Source organism: Conger conger, chromosome 15, assembly GCF_963514075.1.
Source record: "Conger conger chromosome 15, fConCon1.1, whole genome shotgun sequence".
Lineage (NCBI taxonomy): Eukaryota > Metazoa > Chordata > Actinopteri > Anguilliformes > Congridae > Conger > Conger conger.
Window position 1 is genome coordinate 24,467,683 of NC_083774.1, and position 5,766 is coordinate 24,473,448.

Consider the following 5,766-nt stretch of genomic DNA (forward strand, 5'->3'; position numbering starts at 1 on the left):
TGTGAAAAATGGATCCCTTTCAAAAGCGATAGAGTAACCATAGGAGGCTGAGGTCCAGAAGATAACAAATGGAGCTGCCCGGCCAGCTGTCCTCTCCACTCTTGTCCTGAATAGTTTAATATTGACACACAGAGAGACTCAACTCAAGGCTGGGAGTAGGCAGCCAGGCCAGAAGATCTGCTCATTAGGGGAGGTCCTATGGAACCGGAGGAGGACGTTTTGAAGACGCTCATTGTCCGGCGAAAGTAGGCCTGGATTACCTATGTTACTTCCTGAGTTGGCGACATACAAATAACATTACATTTTGTTCAAGTCTCAGAACATGAATCAACCCACTCAGACACCCCCCCCCCCTCCCCCCCCCCACAACAGCCCCATTGTTTGTCCTTACGCCGGCGCTGCTCTCTTTTTCCACTGCGAGGGGCCACGGCGCACTGCTGCCTGCTTCTGAGGGTACGAGGGAGCAGTCTGTTCTAATTTCGATGTACTTGATGTGGTATCTCGAAGGAAACTGCAGAATGCCTGCCAGTCTGGGCCCCCATGGGGGCTCCCCGCGTGACCTCAGCTGAGCCAGCCGTCTCCGCTCACAATGGACGGCCCGCCACGCTGCGCCTCCCCTGCGCCTCCCCTGCGCCTCGTGAGTAACGTGGGTCCCACACCAGAGGAGGACATCCTGGCGGGGGTGGCGGTGGCGGGGGTGGAAGGAGCCGGAAACACCGTGGGGCCTTCTCAGTTCAGCAGGCCCATCCTCAGGGGGCCTTCGTTCTCAGGCATTCCCGCCGGGCGCCCGTAAACATCCCACACTGTCTCTCTGTCGCCCCTGCACTGTGCGTTTCTCTTTCATTCCCTCCAAAACAGCATAAACAAGTCACACATGAGTCATTTCTGCATGCATATTTAGAGTCTGTGCAAGAAATTTAAACATTGTTTTGTTGTTTTTGCCAGAAAAATAGAAAGGGCCATGCACTAAAATTAGGAAAAATGGAAGATGCATTAAGAATATTGGTCTTCAAAAATTACTTCACCTCAATTGTGTTTGCTCTGAAGTGAACACCAAATCAAAGTGGTTATGGTTGAAAATGCTAGACTCCTACTATTGATGAACACAAATTTTGACAGAAGTCGGAAAGAATCAGCACACTGATTTATCATTTGTTTCCTTTTGTCACTACATAAATCTTCAGCTACGTTGATGCAAAAACTTCCCAGAATAAATTTGAGCCCCCCACATTTTTTTCTGAAAAGAAGTCATAAGTGCTCCTTGCAAACAAGCCAGCGTGGCTGCGAAGCTCTGATTGATGCAACCAAAGGAATTTGAGTCTGAGGGAAGCTGTCGGGCGCCAAGAATGAGTTTAGGCAGGCAGGGCCTCATTTATGGAGCTGTGACAGAACCAGCCGGAGCCCTCAACAAGCTGCTGGTGAGGCCGGGCAGTGACATGTGACCATGGGGCCCATACGTGGCATAAAATGGCCGCTCAGGGATGGTCAGTCAGCATGAGGAAAAAGAACTAAGCTCAAGGAGAAACTTCCTGTTTTTCTTTTTTTTTTTACGTGGGTTGCACAGGGAAATAACAACAGAAAACAGAAGGGAAGGTTCAGCAGAATCCCCTGTTGCAGAAACAGAACGAAGCTTAGAAAACACCCAAAACCAATGTTTTGTCTTTGAAAAAAAAAAAAAAAGTACATTTCAACAAAAAGATTAAATAAGTATTGCATTGTTTCTCATGTACTTGTGTAGTCATCTTTCTAGATAACTAAGAAATGAGTGCATACACTACGTGTATGATACGTGTGTGTGTGTGTGTGCGCATGCATTTGTGTGTGTGCGTAACACCCATGTTTGCCGGCGATGACCACCATTATGGGTTTTGTCTACAGTGGACACGGCACGTACCCAGGCTCCTGACACCCATGGCCCAGAGACTTGGCCCGGAGCCATCCGATTTCTCATCCTGTAAATTTACTAGCTGTGTCAGAGCGTAGGGAACGAGACGGCTCCTGCCCCCACCACCACCCACCCCCCAACCGCCACCCCCCCCACCCCCCCATCCCGTCTCTGTGAGCCGTCTCCACAGAGGCCAGCACTGGGAACCACCTCTCATTCATGTGTTTACTTTCTAAATAAGTCTCTGTTTAGACTTACATCAGTGGGGAAAGAGTATCTAAGAAAACGAGGAAGGAAACCAGCGGAAAACAAAGGAAGAGGAAAGAAACCCTCGGTGACAGAGGCTGCCCCCTCGCTGTTCCTGATTACGCCAGAGTCGCGCGCGGCTTGGCGCCATCGGAATTGGCCACAGGCAGCCGGTCAGGGCAGGCAACCGGATCAGGGCAGACAGGGGAGAGGAACGCCGGCCTTTTTGTGAAAAGATTAGCGACTTTCTCAAATGCCACAGAAGCCGGACAGACAGGCGGCCCTCCGGGCTTCAGCCAGGGAACGGTACATTGTTGTTTTTTTTGATACAAAAGAAAGAAGAAAAAGTCACCTCCTGTGCCCGAGTATATTTGTGGAATGATATAATCTGAGATATAATATAGGCTGTGCGTAGGCCAAAAGGATAAATATCACATCACTGTGCAAGTAACGTCCATTTTGAAGCGTTTTTTCCACAATAGGAACAAGATAGGTCGCACCCATTGAACACATACACAGTCATTAAAAGTAAGTCCTGAAAAGATATGCTCTTGTTCATCAGCAGTTTATGAATATACAGACATGGGAAAGCTTATAGGATGTGAATCAGGATGTGGGAATATGTTCTCCAGTGTCCCAGTATGGTGTGATTTCCAAGGTGGGGGGAGATCAGGGAGAGACTGTCTCACTCTGGACCCCAACACCAGCATGGCCTCCCTCTCCTGCCAGTTCCCACCCCGTGCTGGGAGAAGGAGACTGCAAGTTATCTCAGTCTACCACTGCTGCCCCCATCACTTTCCCCCAGTGACAGTGCCTCACAAAAACAACCAGCCTCTCTGTCCCTACTTTTGCTATCCCCAGCTTATGCTATTCCCACAGCACAACGTGCATTGTTTCACCACTTCACCACAAAGTTGGTGCCAGACAAAAGACAATGAGAAAAAGGAAAAAGACACTTCTTAAAAGTGTCTTTTAATGTTTATACTTAATGCCTCACAGGCTATTACACTTCTTATAAAGTTATTTGTAGGTTCAATGAAGCAATAATATTGATAAACGCCTTCAAAAAAACATACTGCATACTGCTCCATGCAAAATAATGCATGTTAAAAATGTTTTACATTTTTGCCCGTAAATATATATATTTTTTTTTAAATAAAAGAGCCAGTTGTAATCATTGGCAGATCTTAGTTTCATACAAAACTACAATGGCTCACATGGTTCTACCATTGTTCTGCCTTTGTTTTATTGGATCAGAGCAAGCTCTCCGGGTCTTGAACCTATAACCCTTGGGCAGATTGGAGATCAGAAATGAGTCGCGATCTGCTTTTTTATTTCAGATAATAAAATAATCAGCTCAAGCTATCCCTTGCCATCTCCAAGCTCCATTCACCATTCACACAAACTCTACCTCATGTCTCCTATTATCCAACTTCTATTTCACATCAGTCTATAGACACAACATATCAAATGCACTGACCGCTGGGAAGGAAAACACAAAATCGTGTTCCTCTATGAAATGCACAAACATTATAATTTGCTTTACAACCCTTAAGTATCCAGACGAAGACCTTTTGAGTCATATTTCTCCTGGGTTCTCCAACAGTTTATTTATTTATTGTTAATTTTTTCCTGCAGACATCCCTATAAAAAGACCATGGGAGAAGTCAGTGAGATGTCCTAGTTGGAAGCCTTAAATGCCCTTTCACACAAGATAGTCGTAGAGATAGTGATAGTCTCACTGAACAACACAGCACCAGAATCAGTAATCTCACTGGCCTCTCAGACAAACTGTGCCCAGTAAGAATGCTTTGAGTGCAATGTACTGGACCCGCAGTGCCAGCTTAGACACATCAACATACATTTTCTTCTGTGCTGGGGGGAAGGGAGAAGGCAGATTTACCTCAGCAAGAACTCAGATGTGCTGCGTTTGAATTATGATTGTGTGTGATGTGTGTGTGTTTGTATGTCATGCATATGGTTGATGTTGTGTGCATGTGCAGTGCGTGTGTGTATACACGTGGGTTTGTGTATCAATGTATTGGAGTTAGTGTGTCTGCGCATATGTTAGTGCATACAAAAGTTTGTGTATATTTAAGTGTGCATGCATTTCTTCATGTGGGTGTGTGTACGTGTTTGTTTGTTGGCATGTGTGCATATACAGTCTGCCTGCGTACGTGTTTGTATGTGTGCGGAATTAGGGATATTCCCAGTCTGGCGTGACATGTCCTGTCCGCCAGAACTTCAGGAATCTCGCCGTAGTTAATTATGGAAGTAGCTCAGGCAGCACTTCTTCCCCAAGTTGGTTATTTGTTTTACCTGCTGGGCGTACTTAACGATGGAAAATATTTTTGCCAATTACTTGCGTGCTTCCAGAGTCATTTGCGTCAGTCCGCACGATGGCTGTATCTAATCTCCCCCACCGAAAAAAGAAAAAAGGAGTTTAAAAAAAACAACAAAAACAGAGAAAAGCGGTGGCGATAGGGGCGGTGGAGCTGTAGGGGGGTGCTGTGGCGGGACTGAGAGCCAGAGGAGCGGCAGCAGCAGAGATTTTAAACAGGAAGAGCGTGGCGTCAGCGCAGGCTGGAGATAAGGGCCCCGCGCTCCGCTCACAAACAGAGCCTCCTCTGGCCGTGGAGCCGGGGGCCCCGGGGCCACTCTCGCAGACAAGCTGTCCCCTCACCCACAATGCCCCGGGGCGGTCTCCTCTCCCGTTGCCCCCGCCGAGGGCAGATCCGCCAGGCTGATACTCTCTCTCTTGTCTCCACGGGCTGAACTGGACTCATTTTCGCCAGAAAAAACGTTCAGCAGCCGCACCCAGGGGTTTGACATGTGAGAACAGGGGAATTCAATAACCCCCCCAACAACCCACCCACCCGTCACTGCATTCCCACGCATTTAAACATAATTAACGCCCTATGATAAAGACGAACAAACCCCCCCAACGTCTTCACCAGTTTCATTATCTTGTCCCACAGTTTTTTATTTAATTTAATGTCTTTATATATATTTTGAACCCGCCACATTTACAGTGAGATTACATTTGGGACCATTATGCCACCCAGAAGAAACTCTTATTTGCTGCGATATGACCAACAGTATTATTAGTCAAGTCAATGACAACATTGTCACATATACAATTATTTCAATTATGAATATTTATTACACCACTTGGCATCAGACTATGACAGGAATGTATCATGAACCACGCCTGAGAAAACATAAATGTTAAATGCTTTCCAAAATCTAGTGTGAGCAGACAAGGCCAGCATAACTCACAGCCACACATTAGGCTACAGTGAAAATAGTATTTTCCATGTCTTATTATGATAACATGTTTAAGGAACGCAACGTTTAAACACAGACATATCGTAAATCGTCGCGGTAAATCTCTCATGCCAATCCATCATGAGGACTGCTTGTTGTTTTGGAGTGTCTGGGACTGAGAGGTTGACCCTGAGAGAAGAGTCCAACCGGGGCAGAAGGGAGACCTGATATCAAATTATAGGAAGTGTTTTATTGCATTTATTGCTGCTAAAGGTGGTGAAACCAGTTATTTAGTTTAAGGGGGCAATTACCTTTTCACAGGGCTGATATGGGTGTTTGATTTAAGTAAAGAAAGGAAATAGTGATTT